General features: G+C 30.9%; 1 pseudogene; it reads left to right on the top strand.

Moving 5' to 3' along the window:
* LOC113197305 (small ribosomal subunit protein mS33 pseudogene) overlaps positions 1-18,609 on the top strand; it is an 88,306-nt pseudogene extending 69,697 nt beyond the window's left edge.
* Positions 18,610-23,102: the final 4,493 nt, after the last annotated feature.

Raw genomic sequence — 23,102 nt, forward strand, 5'->3', positions numbered from 1 at the left:
AAAAAAAAATATTTTCTAAAATATTTTGGGATAAGTAATAGCCAAAACAAATCTAGGAAATAAAATGGTTTTTGCTCTAATATTCTTGCCAAAACATCTCTCTACATTTTAGATTGTTTTAAATCAAAGGAAAATTACTATTGTAGTAATTAAAGTTATAGAGTCTTACATGTTATAATTTAAGTGACCAAATATGAACTTCTAGAGTTTTTTTTTCTACATAACATGAAGCTGGAAGATAAATAACTTGGTTTTAGTTAGAAACATAGCATGAGTAATTTGATTTTGAACCTGGAAGACACAATAGACTGATGGTTTACTTTGGCTCTAAAGATCTATATTTATAATAATAACCAATATTTACTTATATGATTGAATGAATATTGTGCTAAGTTTGGGGATGATAGAAATTTTGAAAAAATTCTACATTTGTGTACAAATATATATTCATTTTTGTAATATTAATGTACATATATTTGTATGCGAAATATTATCCATCTATCTAGACATTATATACGAGGCATGTCCTCTGTATGAATCATTTGAGGGAAAGCATTGTCTATGCTGTGCCCTGAGGATTTGCCTTTGGCTTTGGATATTTGGATACATTGCATAAAATTGTATTAAATGTTTGAGTTTCATGAAGCAGTTGGTGGATGTTTTTTTTTTAATATGTCCTAATTTTTTTTTCATTCTCAGATATTCATTCTCTTTTCTTTTCACCTTCATAAAAGAACATGGCCCTTCTTTTGATAGATTCCTAGAAGGAGGTAGTGATTAGATAGGATGTGTATTTAAATTTAGACTTTTTGTTTAAATTCAATTTGATTTTATTTACATTGTGCCCTCAAATATCTTGAGAAAGAACCAAAAATTACTCTACAGAAGAGTTTGTAGATAGAGTTCTGATATGAGCCCAGAGAACACTTTGTATGGAAGCATTCAACTAATTCTGTCTTCCGCATAGGCCTTCTTCCAGCTTTATTTGGTCACCGAGGAGTTTTCCTTGCAATTTATTTCCTTCTTCAGTTTTCTCAGTCATTGAGGATCTTTATCCTTTCTCTAAGTTGCCCTCAGCTTGGATGCACACAAGCTTTACATTTCTTGAAAGCCTGCAATGCACTGAAACCATGTGTCTTCCATCCATCCCCCCTTCCTTCCCTCTTTCCTTCCTTCCTTCCCTCCTTTCGTCCTCCCTTCCCTCTTTCCTTCCTTCCCACACTTCTTTCCTTCTTGCTTTCTTGCTCTCCTCTTCCCTCCCCTCCTTCTTTTAATAGACACATTTAACTTGTACATATTTATGGGTGTCCTGCGGTGTTTCATGTATGCATATAGTGTACAAATCAGAGAGATATTTTAGCTCACCCCAAACTAAAATAGTTGAAATTATATAGTGTCACAAATAAATGTCTCACAGCTTTTCTTCCCTGTTTTTTTTTTTTTTTAATTTTAGCAAAATTAGTTGAAAGCCCAACCCATCTTGACTTACTCTCAGCTGTGTTTCTCCCTTGGCTACTCTCATATATTTAATTTAGAAAAATGAAACACAGCCATTCTAGAAAAGAAATATGTCAACACTGTAATTCTCTAATAGTCTCCCCAAATTCTGGAGAATCTGGAAATTATATAGTAAATGAACTAATTTCAATTTCTTCTTTATTCCAACTTGTTGCAAAACTTTTCCTCTTTTCTTCATACCTAACAACAGAGGAAAAATTCTACCCTTTTGCTTAGATGACATGTAAAAAACAAAACAACAAGAAAAAAAAAACAGTTTTCCTATAAAAATAGAAGTCAACAGTATATTAATACACACCAAGGAGAAACATGTGCAGGGATAATATCTTATATAACTCATATCTCTGGATTATTGGTTCTCATTGTCTTGTAGAATCATCCAGGAATTCATTATTAATGAATATCTTCAAGTTCAATCCCAAGGTAATGAATAAGCAATTCTGGAACTATTGCCTGGCAATCTGTTTTTAACAACTTATTCAGTTCATTTTGATACATAGTAAAATTTAAAAATACTTTTCTATATTATTGTGACTAAGCGTAAATTGGTGTCAATAGAAGCATTATCTTACATACACGTGTGTAAGATTCAAAGATGTATGTCAAGTTTTGGCAAATGTTTTAGTCTTTTAACTACTAGCAGAAGTACATTTTAATAACTAAAACTCCCTCTTCCTCTTCCCCTTTTTAGTTCAAATTTGATATTCAGTATTTTAAGTTAGAATTCCTAGTTCCTCAATTTGTTGGTTTTCAGTTTCCTCATCTGTAATAGTCAGAGCTAGTAGGATTTTGGTGTAGACCAAGTATTTTTACTTGTGAAAAGTACTGAGTATGAACCTATGTGTATTGTAATTATGGTCACTTCTGTTTCTTCTAAGTGTTGTAGCTAGTGAAATCCCTTTTTGGGTATTAATTTGCAGTTTGTTTGCACAATACTTGTTCCTCAATAAGCTATAATGATAAGGATGATACGTTTCTGCTTTCTACTTATTGAGCATTTTTCGTGTCACCTCATATGATTTCTGAGTGTTCAAAATATACTAATTGAATAAATTGAAGCTCTGGTACTAAAAAAATATAACACATAGCTTTAAAGGTGGACCAAAAGGTATGGTGTTTTTTGAGGATGAGGTACACATTTTGAAATTTTAAGATGTGGCAAACAAAATACTATATTATATAAAACTTACAAATAAATATATTTACTATTCATCCACCAACATGTAATTAGTGTCCTAGTGTCTCAGGCATGTCAAAGACCCTTGGAAACACTTTCAAAAATTAATAATAAAAATTTTGTACCTCATGAATTTATAATCTCAAAGAAATATCACATAACAAATTATGTACCCAATAGATGTATAATTTTAATTTTAATAAAAGTGTAAGTTTTTCCTTAATGTGTATGTGAATGAGTTAATTTCAGAATGTCAGATTGATTTGTAATGATACAAATCGTCTCCATTCCTTTTTCCCTGTAATAATCTCTTCTCTCTTTTCCTTTGTTCACTAGAAAAGGCCATTAGGTGTTCACTTTTTTTAATTTCTTTATTTATCTAATAAACAAATTGTCAATGTATAGAAAATTAGAGAACAGGATTTTCTTGATTGTAAAGGTAGTTTGTAACACATCTGACTATAAAAAGCCTTAATAAATTTGTTGAAATTTACTTATATCCTAAAATGCTAGTATTATTTTAATTCATATTTAAAGAAGAAATAGTAGGAAATTCAAAATGGTATGAAATGTGTCATATCATTATTGTAAAAGAAGGTAATTACTGGATATAATTAAAGAACTGGTTATAAGATTGAAAACATTGCAAAAAATAACAATTAATAACAGGTTAGATAAAATTACAAAAATGCTTTACTTAATGGAATAGAATAAATCTACTAAAATCATTATTTAGATAAATATTTACTTAGCATGACATCTTCAATACACAGAAATAAAGGAACATTTCAAAGTGCTATGAAAGGCGATCTCCTTTTCGTGACCATATTTAAAATGAGGTAAAGAGAATCGTGTCAAGTCATGCAGTGAACTACACGTTCTTTTCCCTGCCCTGAATCTTTGCCCTTGGATTCTCCTAAGCACAGGGACTCTGAGCTTAGTCACATGTTTTACTTGGACCATTGGGAAGAAAGCCTATATGTTGCAACCATAAAGTTGAAAATGCTTCTTCAAGGATACTTGCCCTCTTCTCTTATGACCTGTGAACTCCACGTAGATAAACTCAAGCTGGCTTGCTGGAGGATGAGAGTGCATGTGGCTTATATCCAAGGATCCTCACTATTAGGCTGACAGAAACCAGGCAGAAAAATGAAGCGATTATATGTAATCTATTTGCCAGAAGACCCATCACTTGACCACAGACTTATGAAAGAGTATGAAGAGCAGTCCCCAGTCTTAAGTTGGCCTAAATCTAGTGAAGCAACTAGTCCACAGAGTTGTAAGGTCTTTAAGTGACTGAGACAGAAGTTACTTATTGTGCAGTGAAAGTTAATTTAGAATCATCTAGAGGATTGATCATGTTTGAATATCTGGACTATAAACAAGCTTTTACTAATCAAAGTTTATATTTTCTACATTGTCTTTTTAATTGAAAGAAAGACTTTAAATAAAAAGGCTTTATTTTATAACCTCCATATTCTCTTATATTTTCTAAAAATATTCATATTATAAAAACAAAAAGTTATATTTCAAAGTAGAAAGCACATCCATGAAGTTCAGAAAACATCAATGTGCTTTAAGTATAGTTACTTGAGCTTTAGAGCAAATGTACCCATCTTAAACTCTCACTCATAAGTTGAGGTAAAACTAATGCCTTCTGAGGGACATTTAGGTTTTGAGAAATAATTTTTTTTTAATTTCTTACATACATGACAATAGTAGAATGCATTACAATCATAATTATCCATTCACAACACCATTTTTTCGTAACTCTGTATATAAAGTATGTTCTCACCAAATTATGCCATTATACATGAGCTGTCATTATTATTATTATTTGCATTACAATTCTTAATACACCTTTATACCACAATTTATCTCTGATTGTATATTAGGTTTGTTGATCAGAACTTATTTCGGGAATTTTCTCTCCCCGATTTCTATATCCATGTAAATCACAGAGCCTTCTTTTGACAGACTCTTTTCATCATCTTTAATGCACAAATATTTGAAAAAAAATTATGCTATTGATTATTTGTTCCCAGGATATTTTTGTCGTAGCCTATGGTTTTCTGCTATTCTCTTATGTTTTATGTTTTAAACAAGATAACAAATTCTGTAACATGAGAGTTACACCTTCAGCTACTTTTCTATATCTTGTTTTATCTTGTAGAGTTCACAGGATACACAGCAGCTCCTGAATTCTACACGTACTTTGAACACTTGATGAATAATTGTATTAGTGCAAGATACTCTAGACTTTTTCTATGAATTTATAAATATTATTTCAAAAATAACAGTAGTATTTTAATTACTATATTCAATGGCATAGAAACAAATTTATACATAGACAAGATAATAATGCTTCTTATTTTTTGTAAGAATTCACTGATACAAAATGTAAAAGAAAAAAGAAAAAAAACAATTTTATTAAGTGCTCTGAATTCAGTATTAAAGTATTTATAATATAACCACTGACAGCATTATAGCTTTATCATTTTTATTGATAGGAAAATGTTAGTTTTTACAAGTCATACAAGTCATGTATCACAAGCTAATAACTTTAATAGTATAATTGGTTATTTTAAGGATAAAATATTTTATCTTTTATTTGATTGATACAAACTTTTAGGCTAAAGAGAAAATATCTATGTACACTGTGACTCTAGTTTGAGAGCTAAAAAGAAGAGAATTATAAAGCTGGATTTACTGTATGGCTCTTTATCTACCTTAAAATGGTATCTTCTGCAAATATAGTGTTTCTGATTGAATATATATATATATATATTTTTTTTTTTCAAAAGTGCTTCTCTCAAATTTTATAGTAGTATTTGGTATTGGATATTTATACAAAGAAAATAAAGACCTCTAATGTTAAAAACAAAATAGTATTTGTTTTCCTTTTTGTAAACTATACAACTACTTCAAAAATCTAATAAATAGTCCTGAAAATAGCCTTATGAAAACCTAAAGGCGATTGCATAATACTGGATCAAATTACATGCAAATTTTTATCTCACTTAAGTGTTATGGTCTGATATAAAAATGGAATGTTTTAAAAGAGCCATATTTCAAAAATTATAATTCATATTTCATTACAATATTGGAATCCAAGTTTTGTTATTTCATGATTTCTGTGATAGCTCAGATGGGTCAGATGCTTGCCTATTTCTTGAGAATTTTTATTTTCAATAGAGTGGCATATTTTTTTCAGAAATTTTGTAGATTTTTTTCTACTTTATATTAATGCTTTCAAACATGAATTATTAAACTTCATCTTTATTTGTTGGAAACCCAGGTTTTATAAATCTGAAGTTCTTTTTAATCTTTAGAAACTACACTTTTCAAAGCATTTTTATTTTAAAGTAGAAAATTTAATGACAGACATAATACTATTGCATCCATATGTTCATTTTATTCTGGAAAGAGTGTTTTTGAAATTGGCAAACTATACAGCACAAAGATCACTTAAAAATACCATAGTTTGAAAACAGCTGGTGACAAGAGATAACATATTGTTCTATCTCTACAAAAATTTATTTTAAATTCTAGAAGTATCTCTGTCACTTATATTTTACCATAAAGTTGAATTTGGAATTAATTTATATTCATATTTTATGAATACACAGAAAGTACCACATAAGTTATTCTAGACCAGATACAGAATACACTACTTTTAATACTTCAAAAAAAACTGCTTTTATCTTTGCATTTCTTTGTACATGTCATGAAATAATTCATGCCTGCGATAAAATTTGTAAATATTACATGTTCATCATTAACAATGACTAAGCATAGCTTTACCCATTACTAGATTAAGAAATAGAATATTTTGAAAACCATAGAAGAGTCTTGTATATTTTTCATATTTTTATTTTATACAGATTTTATTTTTTTTTAGATCAGGTTTTGAATAACAGAAAAAGTAAGCAAAATATACACTCACTATGTCCACACAAGCATGCACACGCAGATGCACATATTGCCTCCCTGGTTATCAACTTCCCTTAATAGAATAGCACACTTTTTATAATCCCTGAACCAACATTCGAAGCAACTGATATTTACTTATTCTTGAATCAATACTTTATTTTTTATTTTGAACACCATCCTACTTTATATTCTTTAATTGATGCATTTTAATTGACAAAGTGTATTCATTTAGGTTACAACATAATAATTTGACATATGTATACATGATCCTATATTCATGTTGAATTTTTTCCTTTTTATTACTGAGTAGTATTCTACAAAATGGGTACACTCAGTCCATCTCTCTCTCTCTCTCCCTCCTTCTCTCTCTTTTTAACCCAGTTACCAGTTAATAGACATTGGGATTGCTTTCTTGTTTTTTGTAATCAATAATCATGCTACTTTAAACATTTATGTATGAGGGTTGTGTTTTTTTTTTTTTGGTGAATTGCAATGAGCAGATATATAAGAGTGGAATTGCTAGGTGATATAAGTTTAACTTTTTAAGAACTTGCTAAAATATTTCAAAAGTGACAATTTGTTAATACTCCAGACCAAGAGTGAGTGAAGTTTATGTTTCTTCACCTCCTCACCACTCACTCACTTTTGGGTCCCCTTGATTATAGAGATGTGAGTTTAATTTGTTTTTACTCAATAACTCACAAAATGGAGAGCTTTTTTACATTCTTATTAATTATTACAAATATTGGATGAAATGTCTACCCCTATCTATTGCCTAATTTAAATTTATTTTGTTCTACCTTCATTGTTTAGTTATAACTATTCTTTTTTTTTAGAATTTTCTACTATAGAATATTGTTATTGAAAGTTGAAAGTAGTTTTAATTTTGCTTCTTAATACTCATCTTCTTATTCTATAAATATTCTAGTACTCTCTAGAACTTCCAGTAAAAATGAAATAGATGAATTGAAAACTGAGATGCTTATCTTGTCCTTCATCATAAAGGAGAAATAAAATATGGTTTTTATCATAGGATACCACATATTGGGTTTTTCTAAATACCTCTTATTGGTATTTAGGTATTAGGTATTTTGAAATCATTCACAGTTTTTTAAAAAGATTTTTAACATTAATGGGTGTTTGAATTGCCAAATGTTTTTCTGCTTCAATTAATACTTTTATGTTGCTTTGTACAAACTTACATTAATGAAGTGTTCATTATTAAGCTACCTTTGCTTTCCTGGAAGAAATCTCATTTGTTCAAATCCTGTATCTTTTCTCTAAGTTTCCAAAATTTCTTTTTCTAGTTTTAAAAAGTAATTTTGCATCACTATCTTAAGTGATATGTCTGTTCATTATTTGTGTTTGTTTTTGTTTGTTTTACTTGTAATGTTTATGTATAGTTTGGTTTCAGGGTTATATTGATCTCATTGGATGATTTCAGAAGTAAACTTTTATCCTCTATTTCTGCAAATGTTTGTTTTGTTTTCTAAAGATAGGTATTTAAAGGTTTAAGTATTTGTTTAGGTTTTTTCTTTCTTTCTTTCTTTTTTTTTTTTTTTTTTTTTGGTGTGTGGGGGTAGCGGGGATTGAACTCAGGGGGCCCTCAACCATTGAGCCACATCCGCAGCCTATTTTGTATTTTATTTAAAGACAGGGTCTCACAGAGTTGCTTAGTGCCTTGCTTTTGCTGAGGCTAGCTTTGAACTTGCAATCCTACTGCATCAGCCTCCTGAGTTGCTGGGATTACAGGCCTTCTCTACCTCATCTGGTTTTCTCTAGGGCTTTCTATTAGTCATTGAAGGTATCATTCAACATTACCATCAGACTGCAATCTCTTTTTAATGAATGAATACTCCTTTGCCAGTCTTTGAATTAGGAAAGACTTCTTATAAATTGTAAAGTAACAGAAAACTGTGCAATAAAATATTTTGTTATAAATTAATTGCCCAGTTCCTAGCATATTATGCTATCCTAGCACTCAATATGTTACTTTTTATAACGGAAATTTTTTCAAAACACAAGAGTAAGAAAATATGATGAATTCAGACTTTTATGAAGTAACTCTTACCCAGCTTCTACAATGATCAATTTCTGCCCAATAATTTTTTTTTGCTTTCATTCAAACCCTTTTTAAGTCCACAGAATTAGTCTTAAAATAAATAATAAAATATAATAGTTGAAGTATATATTATAATATTTCATTTCTCCAAACTTTTACATCTGTAAAAAAATCCACGCATAAGATCCTTAAAATAGCAATGATGCTTATTTATTATCATCCTATTATTGTAATCTTAGCCTGATAATGAAGGTATGTCATAATGATAACTATATTCATACTACTTAAAAAATATGTAAGTTCAATAACACATTGTTTATTTTTCTATTTTTCTTTTCTCTTAGATTTAATCTTTACTTTTCTAATTGTTTACCCTATACCTTTTAAGAATTTAATATGTTTTAAATTTTGTCAATTATCCCAGTTTATTTTTACATTATATTTTAAAAAATTATGGTCCAAACAAGTCCAGCACATCTCAGTGGATAATGAAATCTCTTCAACCTCTTTGGATTTGTTTTATTTCACCCCTATGGTGACATTTAACCTCTATGTTTTTATGCTTTCTGGTGTTTTGTTCCTTATGATTATCTTATAAAAGGTCATAAGATCTAAATACTTATTTAAGATGTGGTCATTGTATTTCATAGGAAGTGTAATATAATTTTATTCCTTACCCTAAGAGACACATCAAATTTCATTTTCTATCTTATGTAATGATTATAGCAACTAGGTTGGGTAAATAAAAGCATCTACAATATTAAAGATTACAGTGGATTAAATCACACGATATTTTCAAATCTATAGTTTAATAATACTCAGGAAAACAAACAAGAAAGCAAGAATATCTTGTTGGTCATTATTAGGAGTTGCTAAGCATCAATTCATTACTTTAAAAATGATTATTTAATCTTTTAAACAAATCTTTCTGTGTCCAATTCTGCCACCCACCTTTTCCTTTTCTTCATTTAATTCTGATTTTATCAAAGTTATACATGTACAGAGTTCACAAATTCAAAGTTAAAGGATTATAATTGTAAATCACCAGTCTCATACCTTTCCTTTCCCCAAAACTGCTGATTACTGTTGCCTAGAGTAAACTATCTCAAGCATTTTATCTATAACTTGTGTTTTTACCTTGATATATTTGAATATTATTATTGTGTTTTTTTTAAAACAAAACTTTTCAATTTTATATAATGTATCTAGGCTTCCTAATATAGAAATCAATATTAAGACTCACAGGCTTAACCCTCAGCCTTCAGAAGTATTTGTCTTTGCCAACAATTATAGAAATGTCGCTGCTATTATTTTAATATGTGCCTATGTGTGTGCCAAATTCTAAAATGATACATGATTTGCATAAGTAAAATATTCTTATTTTAAAACTGTTCCAACTGCCAGGGGATATTAATTTCTCATATATGTCATTTTAATTCTGTTTACATTTCTCTAATAGAAGTTTTAATCTTTTTCAACAATATCAAACACATAAAGGGTCAATTTCTTTTTCTTTTCCCTTGTGCTGGAGATTGAACCAGGGCTTCATGCATGCTAGGCAAGCAGTCTCTCACTGAGCTTCATCCCCAGCTCCTTTGTTTCCTTAGGGAGACCCACCTCTGTGATCATTCCTTTTTGATTCTGGGTCTGTTACAATACTGTCTTTATGATGATTCCATTTACATTTGTTTGGGGGTGCTTCATTCATCTTTCTTTCATTTTTTTCCTGAAGACCATGTGTTCTTTTTAGATTCCCCCTCCTTGTTTTGACACTGCAAGTAGTTCCTTGGATCCCAATAATTACTATTGGGGATCTATTGTTTTTATTCTGGTTGTCTGAAAAGATTTTTATTTTATCTTTACTTTTGAAATATAATTTGCCTGTTACATAAATCCAATTTCTAAGTCACTTTGCCACAGGAATTTAAATATGATTTCCTGTTATCTTCTCACTTTCCAGTGGTATTGTTAGGAAGTGCAATGGCTTCTGAATACTAATCTTTCTTATTTTGTGTATTTATCCACATGCATACTCAGGTTCATAAATTGTTCATTTTTAAAATTCCCCAAAATGTCATTTATGTAGTTATTTTAGCATAGATTTTTTGGACATTCATAAGGGCTTTTTAATCTGGAGAATAAATAGTATGTAAATTTTATCGATTCATTGATTTGACAGTTTCATTCATTTTACTTTCTATGTGTCCTTTTCTGAAACTCCTGGGCTTATATTATAATGCTCTTAGACTTTTTCTTAATTATTGCTTCTATTTATCTCTTTTCTAGTAGTTGTCTTTATTCTTATAATATAACAATTTCATTACATTTGAAAATTCTTTGATCAATTCATGTGTGCTTCTAAAATTTATCTGGTTTTGTTTACTGTGGACTCATAAAGAAAATGGAAAAAAATATATAAAATATATAAATATAAAATATATATATATCCAAAATTGTTTGATATTTTTATTAGTTGTTGAAAAACAATATGGACTAGTAATTAAGAGACACAGCTTTAAAAGTCAGAGATACAAGTTCAAATTCCAAATGCAGTTTTGCTATTCTGGTGACTGAGTTTGTTCAGGTTATTCAATTTTCTACCTTAATTACATACCAATACTAGAAAGGCAATAATACTCTCTCAGGTTTATTGCGTAGGTGAAATATAATAAGCAGCATGAGTGTTTTGCCTAATACTTGAAACATAATGTAATAACTATTAGAATTAGTAATTGTTCATTAATACTAGTATCATTGGTGGTACATAAATAACTGAATAAAATAATAGCAGATTATAATGTATAATGCCTGCTAGGATACTATTAAAATTTAGAAAATAAATTTGTTCCTAAGGTTTTATGAGAACCTCATTTATACATGTAGAGAAAGAAAGCCTCCTTGGACTAGAAGACTAGAAGTTAAAAGCTTTGAAAATAGCTAACACATCAATCTCACTTATATTAATGCAAGAAAAAATAAACATTAATAATCCTGGAGGAAGTGTGTAATAAAATTAGTATTTATTTTTGAAGATATTCTTTGAATATGACTTATTTGAGAATTGGGAAGAAAGACAATAAAGCCCTGATTTTATTGTCTTATTCTTCTAGATATTGGAGATTTGGGGATGGATATCCTGATATTTTGAAATGGACCTCACTGTTGTGCTAAACATGAAAAACCAAACTGTCCTCAAAATCTATATTATTGGAAGGTAGTAACAAATGGAATACCTTCAACACCAGAGTCTAGATCATGATGAAAAGAGCTCTCTCTCTCTCTCTCTCTCTCTCTCTCTCTCTCTCTCACACACACACACACACACACACACACACACACACACACCTCACTTTTCCATGTGTTCCAGCAATTTGAATACAGTGAGACAGTGCCCGAGTTCTGAGAAAGAGAGATACATGACTATAATAGCTTAAGCTAAAGGACCACCACAGCTCCTACAACCCTCGCTATAAGCTTTACTTTGATAATTAAAATTCCTTTTTACTTTCCTCTGTAACATTAGGATTTATAAGCAGACTATAGCTGAAATCATTGTTAATAATAAGAGCAAAGATATGATAATATACAATTTAAATACATGAATGAAAAAAATACGTATGGTAAAGCTTATCTGCTGGATTATCCAGTATAAGTGGATTACTGGATGTCCTTAATTCCAGTAACAAGATAGAGAGAAATTGTGCTTTTACAGCACAATGAAGTAATAATCTGAAAGTGATTTGGATTAGATTATTTAAAGTTGAAAATTCACAAGTTACCAAACTTGTAGGGGCTGTGCCTAGAAGCAAATCAAAGCAAAATATGTCAAACTGGGAAATGATGTGAATGGAGCAAACAGCTGAAGTCGGTGAATCAGACTATCAAAAGGGAATTATCAGGGGAAATAAAAAAAGACTAAGTTACTAAAAATTTTTGTCCACTAGCCAGGCTCCTGTTGTCATTACCTGCATCAACCACCTAGAGTTCCACATTACTGAAATTTTTCTACATCTCAAATCTCACAGTTCACTTCCTTGCAACTCAAATGCCATCACTCCATTGGCATCCCTTGATTTTATGGAGAAACTCATGTCCTTCATTTCCTTCTGTTGGGAGCTTCTCTGGCACCACTCCTTCTGCTCTCCACCTTGAATTTTTGACCTCGTTATTTCTTCATATTAAACCAACTGACACAAATACTACCTTCTAACTGCTTTGAAGAAAAATTCTACAAAAAATATTACAACCCTGAAGATAATTTAAAAACTTGGAAAAAATAGGCTACACTTCTTTGTATACTTTTTATTGTCCAGTAACTGGTCATTATATTGTTGCTGTTTCTTATCCCATTAATTATTAAACTCTTAATTCCTGTCACTCAACCTTTTCAGCATATCCTTTCAGGTTTTTCTTTAGTGCTTTGCTGTTTTTATTAATAGATGACAGTCCACATTAGGAAGTAAATACCAAGTAATCAGGCACTGAATCTGCTTTGCTCACTGCTTACCCTCTATGTCTTAACATTGCTTACAAACAAGCAATAAACTGGTAATAGATTGGGGCCTCAGTAATACTCAACTGTTGGATAATTTTTCTTTGACCAATCTGCTAATACAGTCTTCACATTCTTTTCAGATTATGTCTTATCATTTTGATTCCTTGATTCAATTTATAGAATTTGTCTTCTTTCTTTTAGAAAAGTTTAGAGGTAATTACATATGAACTACCTAAACAATATATGTATTGTTTATTAATCCGGAGAATATGCTACTTTCTTTATACTACTGTATCAAATGCTTAAGGTAGTAGTCCCAATGAAGTTAGCTAATTGTAATTTTAATTTCCTTTCCAAAATGAGAAATCATTCTGTAAAAAGCACAGATATTTGCAATGGGATGTCTTATAAGGTTGTCAATCACATGGCCAATATTTTGCTACCTGCTTTTACTGTAAAGCTGATTCTTGATTCAGAAGAATGTTTTGTAACATAACATGGAAAATTATGTTATTTAATAAGTTTATGGACTGTGATGCTAAAAGAAGTATAACAGAAGGGAAAACTGCATATCAAAATGCTAAATGAATATCCAATTCAACAAAGCAAATTGTTGGCCTCCTTCCTCATAATGAAATGAGTCCAAGTTTTGTCTGCTTTCAGTAACGGTTTGAGTCCCATATTAAAGAATTAGTATTTGTTGCTTCTTAAAAATTTAAAATTTGGAAAAAGTATATATGTGTTTTGAGCTTACACCTAGCAGCTATCCTGGCCTGGTATTAATTGGACACTGAGATGTACCTTTCTCTGAGTACATTTTCTTAACATTACCTCAAACCACTTCTGTGAAAAAATCATAGATAACAAGATAATTAATGTTTTCTGTTGGAAGCATATGCTTTTCCCAAGGTCATAGGCATCTTGTGCAATGATCTGATGGCACAGAATTATTACTGGGATCTCTGAAAGCAAATCTTGTAGAGTGTTTAAAAGAGAGATAAGATATTCTATTCAGTCCAAGAGACATCCTTTTTACTTTTATATGTGTTGGGAAACAGAAGGATAAGTACGGATGGAGTAGGGAAATGAAAGTTTGAGGACTTATAAGTTCTAGTTATTTGTACAACTTGCTCTTCTCTCATTGGTTACGCATACTTAGAATCAATTTTGAAACTTATTTTGTGGAGTTTTTTTACATAATTTCAAAAAGTCCTAAAATTCTGTATCTTGAATTTTCCCTTTATAGTTTGAATTTTGATGGTATCCCCTCCCTTCTCCAAGGCCTCCATGAGGGAACCCAATTCTATTAAAAGATTTTTAATTGAGAAGTGAAAGTCATTGGGAATGAGGACAGTTTGTACACTCTCTTGCCTCCCCCAAGCATCATCACCAACTCCATCTGAAAGGGGAGGTGGACTTGAAGGCTTCAAGAGTTTCAAGGGAAGCTACCAACTGGTTATTCATGCTACTTAAACCAATTCAATTCTGAAGATTCCAATCTTATCCTATAGATGTCCTACTTTTCACATAGTATAGCCAGCAGGACTTAAAGTGTAACTGACATTGTAATTTGCAACCCAGCAGGATCAACAGATCAAGGTTTGATTTTGGTTGTCAGGTATCTCAATTTTGCAGCTTAATAGATAAGATATTCTTTATCACTGTTATAGAAAGTTTTTTGGTTTCTGCTATTGCCTTGAGCAGCTATTTGAACTTTCATTTATTTTAAAGTTTCCTGAGACTGCGCCTACTTCACAATTCTTGATTTTCTCCTTTGTTCACACTGTTGGATGACAGTGGTGATGCAGTTCTCCAAACCTTAGCTCTCAATGAGGTTATTCTAGATGATCACCAGATAAGTAAAATTTCTCTGGCTTCCTTAGAACAAAGCTTCTTATATTTCAATAAGGAATATTAATAGGAACATGACCATCCAATTAAATCATTTGAAGATTATACACGTTTTCCTAGGAATCTTTTCCCTAGAATGTAGTTCAGTAATGTGGATGGTAAAGTAGTTGTCATGGAGCTAGGAAAACAGATTTCAAAAGGTTTTTTTTTTTTTTTTTTTTTGGCTAATGTTGGGATCCTAAGTCTTAGGAATTAGAAATTCCTCCAAAATTAAAAGGTGGTTGGGATGTTGGGGGGAAAAAAAAGAAGTATTATGTACACATAATCATTTCCTGTTGACTGACAATGTTTTTATTACCCAACACCTGCTTTCATTTCCTATTATCTTCTAACCCTCATTATAATGTATATTTAATTGCAGATTGCCTGGCACATTCCCAGTAGTCACCAAGAGTTGAGAGGTAAATCTATAGTTAATACATTGTTTATTTTAATAACATTTTGAAATGAAAGTGATGAGGCTGGACTAAATTATCTGCTTTATACTAGATCACAGAGGTTAAAAAGATAATTTCCTGGGCATCAAGACAATTTTTATTTTCATAACACAAAGCTTAACAATTTATGTAGATAAGCAGAATGATAAAACTAACTGAAGACAGAGAAAACAGCAAACATATGTATGCACATTAAAAACAAAAATCAAAGAAAGTTTTCAACTTCCATGGTTCTAAGTGCATTTACTAAAGATGTTGAAAAATATATCTCAAGTGAGAAATAATTCTTTTCAGCACAAGTGGTCATATATAAGATACTGTGCATATATGTGTATATACATATATATATATACATATATATGTTTGTTTATTCAATTATATATATTTTAATAAAGAGAGCTCATCAAGCCTTAAAGGTCACATTTTTAAATATAATTTTAGTATCCTAATGGCACATTTTTTATTAATTTTCTCATTTAATATTGTATTTTAATAGACTTATTGAGGTGTAATTGTCATAAAACACTGTACATATCGAATGCATGTTATTCCATGGATATGGTATTTTCATATATCCTTGAAACCATACCACAGTCAACATAATAAATATATCCCTCACCTGCAAAAGTTTCCTCCTACCCTTGCCCCGACTTTTGTAGGGGCAAGAACACTTAACTTGAGAGATATCCTCTTAAAAATTTTACAGTGTACAGTACAGTGCTGCTTACTACAGGCACTATATTATATAACAGACCTCTAGGACTTACTTATCATGTAATTCTGAAGCATTATGCCCTTTGACCAACTCCCCATTCTGCCATCTCCCAGCCCCTAGTCTTTACCATATGCTCTCTGCTTCTAGGAATTCAAGGATTTTTAATGGATCATGCAGAGTTTATCTATTCATGACTGGATTAGTTCACTTAGCAAAATGTCCTCTAGGTTTTTTCATGCCATTTCAGAAGGATGTTCTTCTTTTTAAAACTGAATAGCACTCCATTGCATGTATGCACTACATTTTACTTAATCAATTGTCTACTGAAGCTCATTTCTGTTTACCTGTAACGGTGTACCAATTGACCAACCTCTCCCTATTTTTCAGGCTTTCTTCCTCTCTACAGCCTCTGGTAACTACTATTTGATGAGATAAGCTTTTTTGGATTCCATGTGTGAATGAGATCATGTGGTATTTGTCAATCTGTGCCACAGTGCCTGCAGATTCATAGTGCTGCCACGATTGAAAGGATCACATACTTTTTAAATGTCTGAATAGTATTCCATAGTTCATAGGTATCATTTTCATCCATTCATCAATTGATGAATATTTTCCATTTCTCGACTACTGTGAGAAGTTCCTTAATAAACATGGAAAGGCAGATATCTCTTCAACATACTTATTTCCTTTGGGCATATATTCAGTAGTTCTAGTTTCTGAATTATAAAGAAGTATGATTTCTATTTTTTTAGGAAACATCATAGTATTTTTTCATAATGGCCTAATTAATTTACATTCCATTAATAATGTTCAAGGGTTCTATTTCCTTTACATCCTCACCAGCTCTTGCTATCTTTTGTTATTTTAATGGATGTTGGTGGAAAATCATTACTCCTTTTTTAATTTTAACACTATAATACAAATGAAGTTAAAAAACAGTATGAAAATAATAAAAAGCAAAAACAAATTACTTCAGAGGAAGTCCAAGAAATGAAAGAAATCTTAAAAGTAAGCATGAATCAAACTAAACTTATTGATTATATCCTGCAGTTAATAATTCAAGTATTTCAGCCAACAAATGACATACACACATATAGAAGCATTACTTGTAATGCTGAAAGATTATTCATGCAAGTTGTTTTCAAGTGATTGCAAATATATTAAATAAAATACATTAAGCAGTTTCTAATGTAGTACTAGAAAGCTTTTGTCTATATAAGACTACAGATTTCTGTTTCATATATGACTTTAGTGTCATATGTGTATAAATAGAATGAATAAAAATATTTTTCTATAGAAGGAAGTAATATTTATTTCCTGATATATGCTTGCATATGTTTAAATAGGAAAATGAGAAAAAAATAGATTAAATTAACATTATGATCATTAAAATTGATTGTTTTTTAAAGTTCTACAATACTCAGAAATATACATTTAGAAAAATTGATCATTCATTTAGTGGTTTAAACATTAAAAACATCTTAATGAAATGTACATATATTCATTTAGGATGTTAAAATAAAAATAAGTGCAAACAATATATAAATAAACTTTTAGTTAAGAGATGAAAAATCTTTTAAATACATATTTTCAATTTTGTAGACATAGGACATAGACAAATTGCTTTTGGATCACTCAATATGTTTTTTTATATTTGTTTGTTGTTTTTGGCTATTCTTTTGATTGAAACCAGGACACTGAAGTATATCCCAACCCCTTAATATATACAAGAAATATATTTTTGAAATAAAAAATCTATTAGAAATAACTGTGAGTCAACAAAGTTATGATAATGAAGTACAAAAAAATCTAATGTAAGCAAGTAATTATAGCTAAGTAAAAATAAGTGAATTAGTAAAAAGTCCAACATTAAGAAAAGTCTTTGAGCATAGTTAAGAAAATAGAGGAAAAAAATAGAAAGACATTAATATTTGAACATGTTAGAAATAATAAGATTAATGTAACAAAAAATCACTAGGAAATAGAGATTAAGAAATGTGATTTGGGGGCGTGTGGGTGAGGCAGGTAAGTCTCCTAGCTGCTCAAGAAATGTCTTTTAGAATATGCTTTGCGCATGACTCATCTGAGTGACCGGCTCTTCGGTGAAGTTGCCAGGCCAACTGATTCCAAATCCATGAAAGTAGTGAAACTATTGAGTGAGCAGTCATTGGCCAAGACAGATGACTGGTATCCAAATCACAACACATATTTTGCTCTCATGGGCACACTGCGTTTTCTTGGCCTCTACAGAGATAAGATAAGCATCAGGATTTTAAGGATGAGCAAAAGCCTCTAAAGAATCTTCTTGGAAAGGGGAAACCAAATAAAGGAGAAGGGAAAAGAGCAACAAAAAAGAAGTAGTGTCGGCCCATCAAGAGAGAAAATTTCTTCCTTAGTGATTATGAGAAGAAAGTACCATCTTTCCATGTATTAGAGGAATGTAATCTGCCTCAGTGAAGGTTACTTGGAGAGACACAATCCTCCCTGTATTGAAGTCTAATTCAATTAAATGGTGACTGGTCGCCAGGTGTGGTGGTGCATATATCTGTAATCTCCATTATTTGGGAGGCTGAGTCAAAAGGATTGCAAATTCCAGGCCAGCCTCAGCCACTGAGCAAGACTCTGTCTCAAATTTTTAAAATATGAACAAAAATAAAGGGATGTAATTCAGTGGTAAAGTACCTCTTGGTTCAGTCCCAAGTACCAAATAAAATAAAATTGTGACTGGTAAAAAAAAAAAAAAAAAAAAAAAAAAAAAAGGTTTCAATATAATTATTTTTTGGTAGAATATAAGTAAGCAATATGTCTCCAAAAGAAGAATCATAATTTCAATAACGAACATAAAATACATATACATATTTGAGATTTTAAAATATGCCTATCAACCTTTTTTAAAAATCAGTAGTTTAACAAGTTGATCATACAATTAAATTGTATTTATTTCCATGTCCTGGTTTCAATCATAATAGGAATCCATCATGCATATTTTAGTGTAAGAACTGTAAATAAAATGAGTATTTAATCTAGTTGCCACTTAAAAAAGTATATAATTGATTTCTAGCATACACTGTTCCACAGTTTGGAAATATTTTAAATGTTTAAGTGAGATACTTAAAATAGCCACATATACATTTTCCAATTATTATATTTTATATATAAAAATTCAAAACAATCAAGATGATACATAATAATATTTGAACTAACAGTGAGAAATCTTATGTTCACAATTTTGAAAATACATTTCAATTAAGTTAGTTTTCATTCAATAATCTGATATTTTTAAAATTACAATTATCAAAACAGGAAAATTTTGATTTTTTAGAAATAATTTTCCATTGATCAAAAACAATAAATCTGAATTACTTGGAGAAATTTGGATGATGCATGTATTATTAAGAAAGCTTATTCTGACGTACATGAACTTTTTTCTAATATTACAATAATAAATGTAGTGCAGCACTAAAATAGGCTAAAGTATAACACAAAAATTCTAGATACAAACAAAAATTTGCAAACAAACTATAAATACTATGTATATTTAAGATTAAAGTGTGAATTAAGTGTAAAGTAATGCCAGATTCAAGGAAAAGTAGCAAATTTTATTTCCATTTGGGGGAAAAAAAAAGGCATTCAAATGTCTACTTATTTACACAATGCCATTGGAAAAAAACACACTTGTTACACTGCCAGATAAAGAAACCAAAATGTATAATGTTCTTTCATGACTCACATGTTTTTATTATATATCAATTAAATTAGTTTTCCATTAATGTGCCCCACAGATAATATTGGTTCTGGTCAGTGAGCCAAAAAATTAACAAGCCACATATTATCCAATTAATTCAAACATTTTTCTTGATCAAAAATTATTCTGATTTTTTATTCATTCTTTAGAAAAACATGCAAATTGTTTAATTTAGGACCCCCAATCCCCATTGCCTGTAACTCCAAAAGTACTTACCACTTTTCTTTAGATAACCCTAACTTGAACCAATCGTGCCAGAACAAACAAGGAGCCTCAGAAAATCTCATCTAATATTAACTTGTGTGTCATAAAAATTAGAGTTGAGTAAGACTTCATAGGCTATCTTATTCTGGAAGAGCTAAAATATTCATTGATTTAAAAATAATTTTAAACATTCAAGTACTTAATTAAATTGACAATTACAATTTAATTTGATTAATGTAGAGTGAGAACAGTCCTCCCCCGTTTTTTCTAATTTTCTATTTAAGTGCATCTTAATCTTCTAAGTAAATAGATTTTAAAGTAAAAAGGGTTAAAAAAAAGAAAGAAAAGCAAGCACATAAAAATTATGCTCATTGATCAAAAACTTTGTTAAAATGGATCATTCTAGTACTTTAGAATGAAAAATAACTGACATTCAGTAAAAATATTACATTTATTGAACACAATGCTAGCAAATTTATAGTCATTATCCCACTTGATCAAAATTATCCTTTTATAAATACTGTTTTATTAAAAAAAAACTGAACTGCAATTCTTTTGGTTTTAACTTAAAAATACAATGGAAATCTTCAAATGAATCCATGTAATAATACTCTTCTATTTGCTTTCCTGTACCTTTTGTTTTATCTTTTCCCACATAACAGCCCAAGTCACCTTACAGTTTAGATATGCATTTGATAAACATCAGAAACTCTTATATCAATAGTATAATTTCAGTTCAATAAAACTTATTGTTCACATCACATGAAAAAGTGTTTTTCTTCTTAAAATCTCAAAATGTGTTGTAGAATCTTTGCTTATTTGATTATCAGTTAAATTTATTCTTCTTTTATGATAATTTGGAATTAAATATTGCAAAAGTGTACCAGAAAATATCTATAGGTTAAAGTGAAAGGTATACTTCTTGAAATAATTATATTTGACTAACAGGAATAATTAGCTGTCTAAGGACATTTATGTAAGCTTTTCAGATCTGCTCTTTTGGACAATGAATATAAAGAAAAGCCTCTGTAGTTGCGATAAAATAGAGACTATGAATTCTTTTCTTCATTTTCATGATCATATTAATCATGTCTAGCAATCCAACACTGAACATTATCATCACCATGCAGAGGAGAGCACAAAAGGAGCAACAGAACAATCACACTAAAATGCATCATGCAATTTCTCTCTTGATTCTATTTAATCTTTTGTTTGGTAATCTGTTTCTGAAAGTTGAATTAATGTATGCTAAAGTTCATGACGTATTAGCATCATTAGTCTGTTAACATTGTCATTTTAATTTCACTTGTAATTTTTTCTTTTAATTGCGTCACTACTCCCACTCCTCAGAGAAACAAATTTCATCTGTCTTTAAATGTATGCTTACTTTTGTAATGCTTAATATTATTACTATGAGTTGCCTTTTTAATATTTTTATAATGGTTTTGGTCTTTGCTTTGTTTCCTACTTTAAAATCTATCAATCATTGTATTTTAACTGCCAAAGGTATTTGTTTTGTATCCACCATATTTTATTTAAAATATTTATTTATTTATTTTTGTTGTAGTTGGACACAATACCTTTATTTCACTTGTTTATTTTTATGTGGTGCTGAGGATCTAACCCAGGGTCTCCCACGTGCTGAGCCACAACCCCAGCCCTGATTCTACCACATTTTTAATCCACTTGTCTGATGAGGAAGAGGAGAAGGAGGAAGAGGGGGAAGTGGTGTACTGCCCCTGACCAGCTGGGGCAGCTAAACTAAAGGTCACTCCAGTGAATTTTCTAAGGTATCAAATAAAACACAGACACACAATTTACCTTTAATTTAAGCCCCAGGATGGCTCCTCTGCCCTTAAGCTCCCCAAATGGGAGACAGAGGAATCTCAGGAGAGGCTGGAGAGAGAGAGAGAGAGAGAGAGAGAGAGAGGGAGGGATGCACTCTAGAAAGCTTGGGAGTGGTCTTTTATTGGGGGCACTCTCATTCTTTAGACATTTCCATCCAATAAAGATCAAGAGGGGTGGGGTTACAAGGACAGGTAAAGTAACTCAACCCCTGGGGCTGGAGGAAGGCATGCCTATGCATGAAGACATGTTTTTCGACATTTTTATGACTTCTAAGATGGGGCCGCCATCAAGGGCTGCTTAATGTGGCCAGATCACGGGAATTGACCGACAGGGCCTCAACCAATCAAAGAAGAAAGATGCTGGTCATATGGCATGGCAGCCTCCCACAGAGGTGGAAAAGTAGGGTAAGGATTTGGTGATGGGGATTGAATCCAGGGCCTGAATCCTGCTAGGTAAGCACTCCTCCAGTTACATCCCTATCCCTTTTTATTTTTTATTCTGAGGCAGTGTCTCACTAAATGACCAAGGCTCACCTCAATCTTGTGACCTTCATGCCTCAGGTTCTGTCTGGAGTCCCTAAGATTACAGGTGTGCATCGCCATTCCTGGCCCACTTCTGTAATTACAGACATCTAGTGTTTTTCAAATGTCACCTAACACAAAACTGCATCCAAATAAATGTTTTGTCCGTAGATCTTTAAGATGTGCATGTTATCTATCCAGAGCACATAATCAGAATTCCTGGGGCCTGGGCTTGTATGTATATTCATTATTGGCACTGCATGCAGTTTCCCCACTTTCTCAAAACAGAACCTAAACCTGCTCTACAGTTTTCTATCTGATAGCATTTGCAGTGGCATACTGTTGTCCAACAAATATTAAGAGGTTCAAATATTTAGGAGGTTCAAAATTGCTATCCATACCTTACAATCAAAAGGAGGCCAGCACACAAAGCTACTCATGGGGAACACATGGATCATTGGAGGAAAACAGATTAGGAGAAATCTGTTAAATGGTGGTATACTCTTTTAGCATAATTGATTCAATCGTAATACATA

The sequence above is a fragment of the Urocitellus parryii genome, chromosome 9 (genome assembly GCF_045843805.1).
Source record: "Urocitellus parryii isolate mUroPar1 chromosome 9, mUroPar1.hap1, whole genome shotgun sequence".
NCBI classification, from domain to species: domain Eukaryota; kingdom Metazoa; phylum Chordata; class Mammalia; order Rodentia; family Sciuridae; genus Urocitellus; species Urocitellus parryii.